Source organism: Cebus imitator, unplaced genomic scaffold (assembly GCF_001604975.1).
Source record: "Cebus imitator isolate Cc_AM_T3 unplaced genomic scaffold, Cebus_imitator-1.0 Scaffold75, whole genome shotgun sequence".
Taxonomy (NCBI): domain Eukaryota; kingdom Metazoa; phylum Chordata; class Mammalia; order Primates; family Cebidae; genus Cebus; species Cebus imitator.
The window spans coordinates 1,808,246-1,824,415 of record NW_016107390.1 but is presented as its reverse complement, the minus strand read 5'-3'; the positions used below and the strand labels follow the sequence as shown (position 1 = coordinate 1,824,415).

General features: G+C 41.5%; 1 protein-coding gene across 5 annotated transcripts in view; it reads right to left on the bottom strand.

The window, feature by feature from the left end:
* Positions 1-16,170, bottom strand: part of SMYD3 (SET and MYND domain containing 3) — a 713,156-nt gene that overhangs the window by 223,170 nt on the left and 473,816 nt on the right. The window lies entirely within an intron of this gene.

Here is a 16,170-nt window from a genome sequence, read left to right as displayed (position 1 = left end):
CTATTATTCTATGGGGCTCAATTCACACTTCATTAGGCTTCAGAGAATCCCAACAGAAAGTTCTCATCTACTTCTCAAATCCCCTGGTAGGGGTATCAGGTATATCTATGCTACCACAGCGCCATCTAGTGGAGTGGTGGGACTTACCATGACCTAACTAAACTGCTAGGACTGACTCCATATTGCAACTACTCCAGGCAATAAACACCGGTGACAGAATATACTATTGAGGAATACGCGCAACTGAAGTTCACAAACTTTTATGTTCTACGGGTTATCTCCTCTCAGGGCAAGTGTACAGTAACTTTTCAATCCACACACTGAAACATTCCCTCCCCATTCCATTTTCATTTCTTCCCACTCAATTTTCAACAGCTGAGCTATTAAGAACATTTTTAGATGTACCTTTTTCAGCAATATAAAACTATTTATCTGTTGTTCTAATAATATCTATTTTGAGCATCTCTTAAATTACATATAGATCAATGACATGACGCATTAAATTTATAATATGTAATATAAATCTCTCACACATCTGGTTATTAAACGCTAATATTTATTTTTGTCTTTCTCCACAGTTCTCCCATGTAATTCTCTTCAGGACAAATATAATAGTGTAACTCTCAGTGATTTATTACACAAGTGATTCTGCTAGGGATATCAGGACCCCAACGTGGGGCTCCACCAATGTCACTCTGTTATACAAGCTCAGGTTTGGGTTCTGGGAAGCCAGAACTGAAAGCAAACCACATGCTTTGGCTTAGACCTCGACTGGAATCCAGGCACTGTCACTTATCACGTGACCGTGGACTTAATTTCTCAAGCCTGTCTCCTATCTGTAAAATGGGAATAATCCTACCGACTTCATTCATAGGATGCTGTGAGGATTAAGTGAAAACAGGTATGCAAAATGGCCAGAGCAGTGCTAACATTTAGAAGGTGCTCAGTAAATATTCATTATTTTTCTGCTGCCCAATCCCAAAGAGGTCTACCAGGGAAATAATAATTCTCATTTTTAGTCAAGCTACCAAAACAAGACTCTTCTTTTCTGATTTTATAAAAATGCGAAAAAGAGAGAAGAAAAACCTTCCAAGATTCTGATACCACTCACCCCAGTGTTCACTTGAAAGTCAACCAATAAATAGGCACTCGGGTAAAGATGGGATTCTGCCAGCCACAGTACGTGGAAGAGTTCATAGCACCCTTGACTTTAATTCATGTGCACTATAATCCTGTGGGTTAAAGGGCCATAAAAGTTGTCCTGGTTTTTCTTATACTTCAAAGGAAGCAATTTAATGGCCATGAATTACAGTCTCCCAATTACACTGTAACTATGAGACACGACTGTTCTGGTATGATTTCCAGCCTGGCTTCTTCACCAAAGGAACTTCAAGGTAAGAATTTAAACAAAATAACCTTTCCAGGCTTTCATCCAGCTTCTTCACGCAAGAGACGCTATCTTAGAGAGCCCAGAGAACATAAGTGCAAAAAGGCTTATGTGGGGTTGAGGCCTGAAAGAGGGTGGTCTACAGACTCGTGTTGGGGTGAGGCAACCCATAAAATGGAGAGCACTGTTCCCTGGGGAGGCCTATATGCTACAGACTCTATAGGAAATAAACGAATAGGGGATAATACTTTTTTTTCTTTGTGAGACAGGGTCTCACTCTGTCACCCAGGTTGGAGAGCAGTGGTGCAATCAGGGTTCACTATAGCCTCGACCTCCTTGAGCTCGGGTGATCCTCCCACCTCAGCCACTCGAGTAGCTGGGACTACAGGCATGCACCACCATGCCTGGCTAATTTTTTGGTATTTTTTTCCCTAGAGACGGAGTTTCTTCGTGTTGCCCAGGCTGGTCTCAAACTCCTGGGCTCAGGCCAGCTGCCCATCTCTGACTCTCAAAGTGCTGATACTATGGGCATGAGCCACTGTGCCTGGCCTAATTTTAAAATTTTAAGTGGGCAAAGTTACACTAAAAATGTTGGTTAAATGAAAACCCTCACAAATGTGGGCTCTGCCTATCTTACCATCATTGCTTAATTAGCCAGATACAGCAAGCCTAAAACATTCCTATTGCCCTATGACTCAGTAAACAGTATAAATCTTTCTCACAGTAGCAAAGCAAATGCTTACAGCTGGGAGACAATCACATATGGTGGAGCCAACATTGTACTTGGAACTGGATTTGGTTTTCAATCTTGGTTTCTCAATTAACTAGCTCTCTGACCTTGGGCAACTTCCCTAAACACTGGTTTGCTCATCTAAAATGGGGATAGTCACCTATCTCTAAGGGTTACCATTAAATTAGATGTTGTGAGGATAAGTAAATCAAAACGTCCTTGGTATGCTCTATCCCTCATCTCGGCTGGAATAAAGCAGGACCCAGGCAACACGTCCAGTCTTCTGCAAATAGTCACACGGCCATAGTTTAAGCACATCAAGTGGCACCCTCGCAATGATACCATAAAAGTAAAACATTAACTATTTGCTTATGCAGAATCCTCTCACAAACAGGGCATCCTATGAAAACCGCAAAGGGGATAAAGAAAGAAAAAGCAGGGGAAGCCAGGTTCTTCCAACCTCCAGTCAGTAGTCATTCACAGTCTTTACCAGATGTCTTCACTGCATTTGGGGCCCCTCAGAACCAGCATACAGGTGCAGCCTTGGTTAGAGGCCAGAACACACACCTCTTGATATTTAAAGATGTTCATCTTCAGTTGGCCTCCACAGAGAACTGGCTTCCACGTAAGATGTGGAGTTTGAGAACCTAATTGTTCCCAAGCTCTGTGAATAGGTTTCATATACTCCAAAGACAGCTGGATATTGAAAGTGAGAGAGAAAACAGAGGCAAGATCTTGACTGTACATTTGCGAATCAATTCTACTATACCATTTTAAGACTGAAAAATTAAAGATGGTGATATGATGTTTGTGTTAAAAGCACAACAATGTCCAGATTGCTAAAAGAAATCTAACCTATATGTAATGGTCCCCCAAAGTAAATTTTAAAGTTGTTAAAGTAAAAATCGACTATGTAGGAAGAGCACGCTTTGCTACTCTACCTTGTAGCTGACGAGCGAGTGTGTGAGCTGGGCAGGGTGTTTGAGAGGCTGGGGCAGGACAGGGGAGGATCAGGTGGTGAGGAATAGCTCTGGGATGTTCAGGCTGGACCCACCCAAGTTCCTCTTCCTACTGAATGGCGACTGGGGCGTGCTCCTGTTTCCCAGACACCTGTCTTTCCCCACATATTTAGAAAGTGTGGGAGAAATCTGGAGAGTGATAAGCCCCTGTATAATTCTCTTACTCTCAAAAGATTTTTTTTAAAAACTAAAAAATAAATGGAAATCAGCTACAGCCTTCTGATGTGTGAGTAAAGAGACAACTGGGCCGAACACTGACCCGTCTCACATAACAAAATTGCCCTTTCAGCCCACTGAGGACGGAGGGACGACACGCCACAGGGAGGTGCGCTGTCCCTGAGGGAGCCCTCCTTGCAGACCCCAGAGTTCTGTTAACTGCACTTAACGTAATCATGAACACATCACCTCGGGGCTACTGAAGACCAGAACCTCTAAAACATAAAAGACAATTAGCACTATGAACCCAAGAGCAGATACACCAGAGCATGAGGAAAAGCGTGGGACGGAGCTGGACTGCCCCTTCCGGATCATTCCTCCCTTCCTTCCTGTTTCATGGTTGTGTTCTGAGGTCCTGCTGACAGGGGCTTCCTCTCCTGGGTGAGAATGAAGGCTAGGGCCCAAAGCTGAGGACAGAAAGTGAGCAACTCCCCACATTCTAAAAAGGCTGTTGGAGAAGGTGCCACAGCTGGGGCCTGAAACCCTCCTCCACAGATCATCAGGCAGCACTCTGCTACCAGTCCCACAGGAACAAAACTTGTCCTTCCCAATCTGTAGAAGAAAGCAAGACTCTGAAGCATGTGAGTTCATCTTTGGTCTTGTGGGAGGCTTATATTCAAGAGGAAAACGGATTCCCTGGAGGATGGGATGCGGTGCTTTCTCTTCCCGGAAGGGAACAAAGTGAGTCGGCTGTCAGCTCCCTGGTCAGTGATCTACTTGCAGAGCCAACTTCCTGATCTTGCCTCAATAAATGAGATTCATTCATCTGCACTTTGGGTTTCATGTAGGGGGAGAAAAGTAAGAGTTAGGGGAATAAAATGAGATGAAAGGGCTGAAGAAAAGGCAGAAGGAGGCCAGGCACGGTGGCTCACATCTAATCGCAGCACTTTGGGGAGTCTAGGTGGGAGGATCACTTCAGTCCAGGAGTTTGAGACCAGCCTGGGCAACATGGTGAAACCCCATTCTACCAAAAATACAAAAAGAAAAAAAAATTAGCCCGGCATGGTGGCATATGCCTGTAGTCCCAGCTACTGGGGGTCTGAGGTGGGAGGATCCTGTGAGCCTGACAGGTTGAGGCTGCAATACGCCATGATCACAACACTGCACTCCAGCCTCGTAAAGAGACCCAGACCCTGACACACACACCCGCCACCACCCCCGCCCCCACTGTGCTAAAAAAGGCATGACAGAAAATACATTGTGGTGCAATTTGTACTGAGAAGTGGGAAACAAGATTAAATGCATTAGAAAAGAACCAAACTGAAATACTTAAAAATTACAGTAATCAGTCACTTAAAAATCTATTCCCCATTGATAATAAGGCTGTGATTTTTACACCCAAAAAAAAAAAAGTGATTAAGTCACAGTTCATACCACAGGAGCTTACAACAAAGTGACACCAAAGAAAGACTATGTCCCAGGATGATGGCCATCTGGAGGAGGTGCTAATGGTATCACAAGCTATTGACAAAAATAAGGTCCCTTCATTTCGCTTAGCGTCTCCTTCCCTGCAAATAGGGCAAGAATGGAAGGTTGAAATAGTCAGACGCTCCAGGCTTCAGTGGCAGTGAGGAACCACGACCCATGCATAGTATTCTGAAAGGGCTTAGAGAAGCAGTGCCCTCATCCACATGCGCTCAGAGCCTGTGTTGGAAAAACATCAGTCACCACTTGCCTATGATGTCCAAGGGCTCTTTAGATGTCCCATAACTCTATGTAAATAAGAAATAAAGGTGGGCCTCACTGAAAGCGGAACTCCTCTCGGCCCAGGATGGGCTTAGCCAGAGTTTCTGGGAGGGAAGCTGCCCTCTGGCCTTCCCCGCCCTCAGCCCATTAACATTTCTGTCCTTAGTCTGCTGGGATCCTGGAGGGTATAAGGGCTGTGAGAATGCCAAGACTATTTTTTAAATTTTGAAAAATAAATACTAGAGGCTCTGGCCGCAGCAGTGCTTGGGGAGTTTTCCTTTCCTTTCTCAGCAACACTGGGAGGGAGCTGTGGAAGGAGGGGCGCCAGGCGGAGAAACAAAGCAGCAGTGTTTGCACACAAAGCCCGGTGCTGGCAGCTTTCTAGCTTTCGTTTTTTCATGCTGCCAAAGTCATTTGTTTTGAAAATAAGAGCCTCTCCTTTGCCCTCAGCATCCCTGTTGAGACACCAAACCACAGGATTAATTCTGTTCAGGCCTGCAGAGTATGGCAAATCCTCTGAGACACCTCAGCTCCTTCTCCAGGTGAGACACTAGAGTTCAGGGACGAAGAAACAGGCTCTGGAGTCAGAGAGACCCAAGTTCAAGTGCCAGCCATACCGCTTGCTAGCAGCGTCACCTTGGCCAAGTCACTCAGCTTCAGTTTCCTCCCCTAAGCTGCAAAATAAGAAAAACCAGGCTGCTATGAAATGCCTGGCCCAGAGTCATCACTTAATACATCATAACTACATAAAATAGTGGTGGTAAAACTGGCAAAAAATCTACAGGTGTGTATCGTTGGGCCATAATGTGAAACCAGCTCAAAGTAATTTAATGTAGCATCCTTCAAGGTGCTCACAATGCTTCAGACTCTAGGAGTTAAGTTATCAATACAGGTTGGAATTCATGTAATGGGGGATATACTAACATACAAAGTATAGGTAATTTGTCTAGGTTGTTTTTGACACAAAATAGCCTGAAGCTAGAGGACGTCACCTACTCTTCTTTAAAATGCCCCTTCTATTTATAGGAAGTCTACAATCCTAACTTTAATGCATTCTTGTCTAAACTAAGAGTTTTCACATTTTTTGAAGTCACAAAAATATTTATGAATATAAACATTTAACTGGAACTTGATTACTCTGTAACATATATGCGTATATACACACACACATACATTAAAGGGTAACAAAGCAAAAGATGATACTGGTTTGTGTATATATAATAGAGTGGAAATAATGTTAGATTCCAAGTTAGATCACCTACTTCTAATACTGAAGATGGCCAGAGTCTTAAGGTAAGTCTCTCTAATCAGGTCTTAGTATTCTCATGATTTAAAAAAAGGAGAAAGACATTAAAATGCTTTCAAAATTATTGTTGTGACGCCAGGCAGAATAACTAGAATGAAGTGGAAGAAGCTACTGGAATGTGATGCTGTCTCATGTAAGATCATGTTTATTATAAAGTTTGTTATAAAGCTCTGTTAGTATTATCCCGAATAACAAAAACTTAAAACAACAAAAACCACCACCACCACAATATTTTTGGCCAGGTGCGGTGGCTCACGCCTGTAATCCCAGGACTTTGGGAGGCCGAGGCAGGTGGATCATTTGAAGTCAGGGGTTTGAGACCAGCCTGGGCAACATGGTGAAATCCATCTCTACTAAAAATACAAAAATTAGCAGGGTGTGTTGGCACATGGCTGTAATCCCAGCTACTCAGGGGGCTGAGGCAGGAGAATTGTTTGAACCAAGAGGGCGAAGGTTGTAGTGAGCTGGGATCATTCCAACCTCGATGACAGCCGAGACTCCTTCTAAAAACAAAACAAAAGGCCAGGCATGGTGGCTCACACCTGTAATCTCAGCACTTTGTGAGGCCAAGGCGGTTGGATCACAAGGTCAAGAGATTGAGACCATCCTGGCAAACATGGTGAAACCCTGTCTCTACTAAAAATACAAAGATGAGCTGGGCGTGGTGGCTGACGCCTGTAGTCTCAGCTACTTGGGAGGCTGAGACAAAAGAATTGCTTGAGCCCAGGGCAGTAGGGGGGAGATTGCAGTGAGCTGAGATCATGCCACTGCACTCCAGCCTGGAAACAGACAGAATGAGACTCTGTCTCAAAAAAAAAAACAAAACAAAACAGTGGAATTGTGTTTGTGAATGTCACAAGCAGTTTCTTTCCTTTTTCTAGCTCTCTGTTGAGAAACAATACAGAATCATGTATCATACATTCAGTCTATTAGGGGCAACAATTAAATCATAGCAGGATAAAAATGGATTTTTGAAAGGAACCCCTGCTCTTGTTTTCTCCTCCCTTCATCAGTTCACCACCAGACCTCATGCCAGAGATGAAGCCTCTCCATGCAGAGAAAGACCTAAAGCTCTAGCATGATATACCCACCGATAAGAGTTGATCAACATGTATGCAGAGCCCAGTGAGGCCAGGAAGCCTAAAGAGAACTTAATAAACTCCCTCTCTCTTTTCTTCAGCTCCTACTACTTTGGTTTACTTAAAAATGAGTGTTTGCAGGAAATTTTGAGTGCACTTTTAGCAAGCAGTTAACTGAGTTATCTTTGCTAGTGCATCAAACGAATAGTGTGATGGAGAAAATCCAAATAGGAAAGAGAAGGGGAGCGGTGTAAAGTTAATTCCCATCCCAAAATATTTCTTAGATTAAAAAGCAGACTCATCCAGTCTTAAGGTTTAGAGGTCGCAAAAAACTGTTCCATGATGTAGCTGTTAAAAGGCATTAGATATTAACTACGGCATGGTCTCCATGGCTACCTGTGTCATCTATTTATATATTATGTGCTGAACATCAAAAATATTAGGCTAAAGAAGGCTAAGCAAAGATGATGTTTCCCCAAAAAGCTGTGTTTATCCTAGTTTGACAGTCTCCTAAGAAAACTTTGGATACTTTCTTTCATAGGAAGGATATGATGTTTCGAGAATTACAAAGCTTGAAGACTGCTCAAGAAGTCATCTCGTCAACACCTGTGATCCAGGAAGAGCAACGTCTAGTACATTTAGACTAGAAATCTATAGAAATCTACATTTTAAATAGTTATTACAAATTTTGAGATCTAATGAAGTTATTAGCAAGATGTTTCAAATACATCAACAAAATGATAGGCAGAAGGAACCTCAAAAATGTTCTGATCTGAATTCCTCATTTCATAGATGGGGAAATCAAGGCCCTAAGAGCTGAAGAACTTACCAAGGTTGAAAAGCGCTCCTCAAACACCTCTTCCTCCTCTCTGGGGCTTCATATTATTTCATTTTCTTTTACTATTCTGCCTGAGCTTTGATTTTCTTGAATTTTAAATACCAATATAGAAATCATCAGCTGGTGTCAGTCCTCAATAAAACAACTTAAAGTTTACTAGTATTGGTTTAACATGGTCAGAGAGTGAACCCTATAGGTTTGGTCTATGTTCCTGTAAAAATTTAGAAAAAGGATGTAAAAAGGAGGAAGAATTTAAAAACCACCTAGGCCACTGTCTATGCTGTGAGTGCGAATTCCTGCTCACAAAGGCCCCAGTGCAAGCTCCGTCTTAGTTAGCTGCCTTCTGACCCAGCCATCTAGTTTTCAACAGAGTTCATTAACTCTGTTAAAACCACTAAATTATATATACCATGGTAATTCATGTAGAATAGCAGCATAACCAATTAACATGGTTGGGGAGCACTAGTTCTAGCAATTAAAGTGGATTGATAACTCACCAAAATCTGCATGATCACACACAAATTCCTTATCTTGCTATGTTTACACTTGTTCCACTACACAAACTGAATACCAGCTCTTAATACTCTCAATAGCTATCCTTTCCTCACTGCAGAAGAGCTAAGCTTTTCAGCTGACACCCAAGGGAAACTGGTACTGGCTATCAGCATCATTACCCACCAACACTGGCTACCAACTGCTGGCTCAATGACTGAACATAAGCCACGGACACTAGTCCCACGTTCTCTCCTACCTTTTCAGAAAGCCTATCATTAGCATAATGAAGATAAATTCCTTTTTTTGTCTTCTTGAGGGAAAAACTACACAAAATAGAAAGACTTAGGCTCCATCATATTAAGCGTTGAAAGCCACACACAATGACAATAAAGACCTAAGTATGTTTCCAATAAATTATTTTCCCCTCGTTTCACACTGTGAAAACCCACATTGGATAGAATGTCTTACAGAAAACATACTGGGTTACATGAATATGCAAGGAGTTAGTTTCCATGTGAGGAGAGAGAAGTGTACTTTTAGCATTTGCCCCTCGTTGGTGCAATAGAACTTGTAGCAATTCTCTGGTTTAAACAACAGGTGGCAGTCTCATTTCTATATTTTCCCTGGCAAGAAACCTTTGCAGTTTGTGATTTCACCTTCCAGGAGTCATTAACAGTTTTTGTAATCACCTCTATCGATAGCGTGTGCATATGTTCCTATGTAGTAAATGCAAATACATGCAGGAAAACATTGAGATTTGTGTAAATGCAGTTTTACCAATTGCCACTCTCCCCACCCCTACGCCCCTCCCCACACAATAATCTATGTGCAGACATCGTTTCCCTTAAGGAAACTCCACGGCAGGGAAAAGGCAGAAGGAAATAGATTCCATCACATATGTTCTGATCTTCAATTACCATATACATGTCTACCACCCACCCATTCCTGCCACACACATAAGAGAATGGATATATTACAAGGTCCTGGGGCACACTTTGGGCAAATGATTGAGAAAGCTAAGTTCTGAGAAATCTTAATTCATATCAAGAAAAAACACTCTACTGTTTTTGGTAGGCACTATTTTCAGTATTCTGCTATAAAAGAGCATGCTTAATATTTGAAAGGAACCAACAGAAACAGGAATTACATTTCCACAAGGAAAACACAGAATTCAGCACCATTTCTCAAATGTGCCAAGAAAATACCACATTTCATAGGGTTTTTGTGTGTGTTTTAAATATGAGAAAACTGCCATGTCCAGAATCCCTCATTCAATACCTACACTGATTTTTTTATTCACATTCTTTATTATTTTTTTGAGACAGAGTCTCACTCTGTTGCCCAGGCTGGAGTGCAGCGGCGCAATCTCAGCTCTGCCTCCCGGGTTCAAGCAGTACTCCTGCCTCAGCCTCCTGGGTAGCTGGGACTACAGGCGTGTACCACCACACCCAGCTGTTTTGTATTTTAGTAAAGACGGGGTTTCACCATGTTGGCCAGGATGGTCACGATATTCTGACCTCATGATCCATTCGCCTTGGCCTCCTAAAGTGCTGGGATTACAGGTGTGAGCCACTGTGCCCGGCCCTATTTTATTATTTTTGAGACAAAAATCTCACTCTGTCACCTAGGCTGGAGTGCAGTAGTGTGATCTTGGTTCGCTGCAACCTGTACCTCCCAGGTTCAAGCGATTCTCCTGCCTCAGCCTCCCAAGTAGCTAGAAATACAGGCACGTGCCATCATGTCCAGCTAATTTTTGTATTTTTAGGAGACAAGATTTCACCATGTTGTCCAGGCTGGTCTCAAGTTCCTCACCTCAAGTGATCCGCCCACCTTGGCCTCCCAAAGTTCTGGGATTGCAGGCTTTAGCCACTGAGCCCAACCGCATAATTTTATTATGTAGTAGCAGGTACTATGTGATTTCTAACCTATAATGTAACAGTCATTGGTTTGATATATTACATTTATTCAATTTTGAATTTGTGAAGGTTTTTTTTTAGAGCAATTTGACAATGAAAATCTTGTCAACGCAGCAGGGATGAGATCAAACTGACTGACGGGCAAACCACCAACCTAATGGGACATGCCAGCTATCAGGCGGTCTGACATGTGTAGCTGGAGAAGTCCTCAAAAATGTATTTGTATAAAAGTCCATGAGAAGATATAAGGAGAATTATACAGAAAATAATAAGCTGCGCTAGAAAGAGATGATGGTGTTTCTCGTACCGTCCCTCTTACAAAGCATCAAATGTCCGTATTCCTGCTTTCTAAGAGAGGGCTGAAAAACTACCCTCAAGCTTTCTGGCAATCAGCACACAGTATCTTGTTTTATAAATAGAAAAAAGAGAATACAGAAGAAAAAATGAAAATACATCAGAGTTCAGAGGAATTGGCGGAATTTGGCTTTCATCAGCAATTCTGCTGATGAAAAGATATAAAAGCAAGTATCTGTCCTAAGGAACAAATTGTCAGGTGCAGCCCATATGATTTCTTGGTGATCAGATAATGCTGCATTCATGCTTTCTGTAGGAAGTAGAGTTTCATGAAATAGCATGAACTTTGAACCAAGAGTCAATGACTTAACCCTGACTTTAGTACTTAGTAGGGTAGTTAACCACAGTCACATTATTAATCTCTCTAGTTTTCCACAATATGGTAAATGACACAATAACAGATCTTTTGTAAAGCTATTGTGGATAGTTTTAAAGGATTATTTATTCATATCAGGTGTCTAATAAGAGCTACTTTTATACTTTTGGACTTACAGATAACTACTTCTAATTTCCCATTAAAATACCCGTGAAGGTACAGGATCCAGTGTTGGGGCTCCTAAACCAATACCCTAAAATATGGCACTTTGACATGAGGAACTCAAGAGGCCTCCAGGTCTCTCTGACCTTCCCCTCTACCCACTGCCTGTCAATCTTCTCTCTCCCCCAAAGCAGATGAAGTTGTTCACTGAGTTCCCTCATCTGCCTAAACTCCCAGACCTGCCAAAGAAGAAACACCATTACCTCTCGTTCTTTCCCTGAGTTTTCAGCAACTGACCTCATATCGCAGGAACAAGACTGAAGCCTGTCAACACACCTGAACAGACTCGTCTGCTTTGTAGGCCCAACAGATAGTCCAAAGTCACTGTATGTTCTTCCAGCCCACTGATTTCCCTAAAAACCAGTTACCACCCTGTTAAAATCATCCTCCCTTTCTGCTAAGAAGGGTATATACACCTGTCTCCCAGGGTGTGGCAGGGTCGTCACTGTGACTCTCCCTCATGCACATTAATAAATGTGTATGCTTTTCAATGACTTTTATCAGCTGATTTTCAGCAAACCTTCAGAGGAAAAAGGAGACATTTTCCCTTGGCCACTCCAGTAGCCACAGTACTGTAAGCTAAAGATAACAGAAGATCCCCAAGAATCTGAGGAAAATTTCCTTTAAGTACAGCATTAATCACTGAATGTTCTACTGTCTAACAACTGTATGGCATTTAAAAAAATGTTTAGCTGAGGTTACATATATATATAACATGAAGTTTATTCTTTTTAAGTATACAGTTCAGTGACTATGAAGTACATTTATATTGTTGTACAACCATCACAACCATCCATCTCCAGAACGTTTTTAATCGTCTAAACCTGAAACTCTGTACTCATCAGCAATGAGTACCCTTCATTCCCTACCCTTCCCCCTGAAACTCTGGGACCCACCATCTGTCTCTACAAATTTCACAACACTAGGTACCTAACAGAGGTGCAATCACCCATCTGCCCTTTTGTAACTGACTTATTTCACTCAGTATGTCTTCAAGGTCCACTGATGTTATAGCATGTGTCAAAATTTCCTTTTTAAGGCTGAATTCCATCTATGTGTCACCCATTTTGTATCTCCATACATCTGTTGATAGACATGCGAGTTGCTCCCACCAAATGTGTACAATTATCTGTTTGAGTACCTGCTTCCAATTTTGGGGGTATATACCTAGAAAGAGAACTGCTGGATCATTTAATAATTTTATTTGTAATGTCCTAAGGAACTAGAGAGCATTCTGAAGTGTGAGGTGGAGGCCCAAGCTGTCATCCTTGCTAACTGGAATCCTGGAGTTCTGAGCTGGTCATAGCTAGGCTGATCCCATTAGTGGTGGACACAGACCAGAAAGAGAAGAGCACTGACATGAGGTCTATACAGAATTGGCATAAGCCGGGTGCTGTGGCTCACGCCTGTAGTCCCAGCTACTTGGGAGGCTGAGGTGGGAGGACTGCTTGACCCCAGGAGTTCAAGGCCAGCCTGGACAACACAGTGAAACACCATCTCTTTTTAAAAAAATAGTATAGTAAAAAGGAAAATGAAACATCATACTAAAGAAGCAGAACAGGCGAGGCTTAGTGGCTCACGCCTGTAATCCCAGCACTTTGGGAGGCCAAGGTGGACGAATCATCTGAGTTCAGGAGTTCAAGACCTGGTCAACATGGTGAAACCCGGTTCTTCTAAAAATACAAAAATTAGCCAGGCGTGGTGGTGGGTGCCTGTAGTCCCGGCTACTCGGGAGGCTGAGGCAGGAGAATTGCTTAAACCCTGCCTCAGCCTCCTGAGTAGGCAGAGGTTTCAGTAAGCCAAGACTGCACCACTGCACTCCAGTCTGGGTGACAGTCAGGTCAATATGAACTCACAAATTCCTGGTCTCAAAAGAAAAGAAAAGAAAAGAAACAGAACAAAAGCATACTGGTGAAAATGTGAAAATCAACACAGCAAACACAAGAAATCTTGTCCTCAGTAAGACAAAAGGCGGCAGAACTGCTGTGGAAGAGGGGCAAGGATGGGTTGAGATGAGGGCAGAATGACAGAGCATGGCCAGTCAACAAAGTTCAAAAAAAAAAAAAGAAAGCAAGGAAATTGGAATTACGTTAATGACAATAAATAGATATTGGAAAGAAAAGAACAGAAAAACAGTTCAGCCAATGTATGGCCATTCAGAACCATCCTGTCTTAGAGGTCTAACACTAAGAATGATGGGAGAAGGGGCTTCCAGTCTTTTTTCTATGGTTTTTTTTTTTTTTTTTTTACCTAGTTAACCCATTTCGCATGTACAGTTATTAATATAACTTTTCTGCTTAATACAAGTGTCTTTCCAAAGTTTTGTGCTCACTGAGGACAGAATAACAAATGTCAGTCAGAACATGAACATTTTTAAGGCAATACATTTGTTGCAAAGAGTATCCACAAGGTATGAGGCCATCAGCACTACCACCATTTTTATTTTTATTTTGAAAGAATCTTAAACTTACAAAACAGTTGCAAAAATAGAATAATATGACTTATTTTTTCTTAGCTGTTTGAGAGTTAGTTGCCAACACAATGGCCCATCACCTCCAAATTGTGTACTTCTTACATACAATGACGCTGTCTACACCTATGAAAATCAGGAAGTTACCATGGATGCATTACTACCATCCAATCCTAGGATGCTGTTCAAGGTTCACCAATCCTTCCACCACAATCGTGTTTCATAGTAAACGGTTCCAGTTCAGAATCAAGGCTTCTGTTTGCTTAATTTTCATGAGCTTGACTCTTCTGAAGATTAGAGACCAGTTATTTTGTTATACGATGTGACTCAATTTGAGTTTGCTTAATGTTTCTTCATGAATAGATTCAGGTTATACATCTTTGGCGGGAATATCACAGTAATGATGCTGTGTTCTTCTCATAGCCTATCAGGTGGTACATAACTTCAATTATTCTTCTTACTGACGCTTTTAATTTTGATCACTTGGTTAAGGTGTTACCTGCCAGACTTCTCCACTGTGAAGTTTCTCATTTTCCCTTTGTAATTTGCATAAATTTGGGAGTGGGGATAGTTACTCTGAGACTATGTTCACATGCTTCGGACTTAAGTATCAAACTTAAGACTTTAAGCACTGATTTATTCAGGTCAATATGAACTCACAAATTCCTATGTTATTCAGTGAGTTATAACCTATTACTATCATTATTTTGATGCTCAAATTGCCACGCATTTGGCTAGCAGGGGCCTCTTCAAGCTGACTTATATGTCCTTTTGCTATCTCCTTGTCTTTGAGCATTTCTTTACCTTATGAAACAAGAAGGTATCCCAGGCTCATCTTCTACTTTTCTTTGTTCCAGCCCTGGAATCAGTCATTCTTCCAAAGGGCACTTTTAAGTAGAGAACAGTATTTAGAAACCACAGTCTAGGACTAGGTGTGCACTAGGTGTTACTCTTCCCAGGCTCTCTCAGTGGACAGAACTAGGAAACAGATGTGTATGGAATACACTTACACAAAGATTTGCATCTATGTTTATTTGTACACAGCCTTTTCTCTCTGTTGAATACCCAGAGTTCACACCAATATCTCTAATGAACGGAGTTTTATTCCTGTTTCTCCCCTTTCCAAAACAACAAGCCATGTCTCTGTTGCCCTCTCCTGTCCGGCTCCAAGATCTTGTTATCTTCTTTGGTTCTTCACTTCTTTTTTTCTAAACAGAAAATTTTATTTTGTTGATTTGGAAAGCCTGAATCCCTTGCTACATTTCTATTTCCTCTGAGCCCTACTTTTTCTGAGCTTTTTGCATTCCTGAATTTTTCTATTATTCTCTACTCCAGTGATTCTTAATCAGGGGTGATTTTGCTCCTCCCCCCGCAAAGTCTGGCAATGGTTGGAGACATCTGGGATTCTGAGGACTGGGGTATGACTAGCACCTAGTAGGTGGCGGCCTCAGACACTGCTACACATGCTGCAATGCAAAAGACAGTCCCCACAACAAAAGGTTATCCAGCCCAAACGTCAACAGTGCCAAACCCTGCTCTGGAGTCTCTAAACTGCCTGATAGCTCTTCTTTTGATTTCTTCCAAAACAAGATATTAGAAAAGAAAGGCTGAAAGAGAAATATTTTTAATGTAGGAAATGACATTCTCTAAATCCTAGGTCAGAGTTACAAATATTGGCCATAGAACCTTTTAGAATTCCAAAGCATTGTCAAAAAGACCAACCAAAAAAGCCCTTTTTTATTTCCACTAAAAATTATCTTAGCTGTGTTCTTGGCATAAAGAGACTCACCTGAACCATAAAGTTTTAAATGTGTGTTTCTCATGTTGTCAAGAATTCATATCTAGATTATCTAAAGTGCATCTGTACTACCTTAAATGCCAATGAAAGAAAAATGCAATTAATCATTAAATTTTTTCAAATCCTGTAAGGCCTGTACCAAGGTACTAAATATAAATATATATATATATAAATGTACGCATATAAAATACATATTTTTAAAAATAAAGAACAGTATTAAAAATAGAATTGTTGCTTTCTTGGAATTCAGGCCTTTGAAAGAAAATACATATATAGCAGCAGGACATGAAGAAATTTAACAAGGTATATAAGATAGATTGGAAAGAAAGGAGATTTTA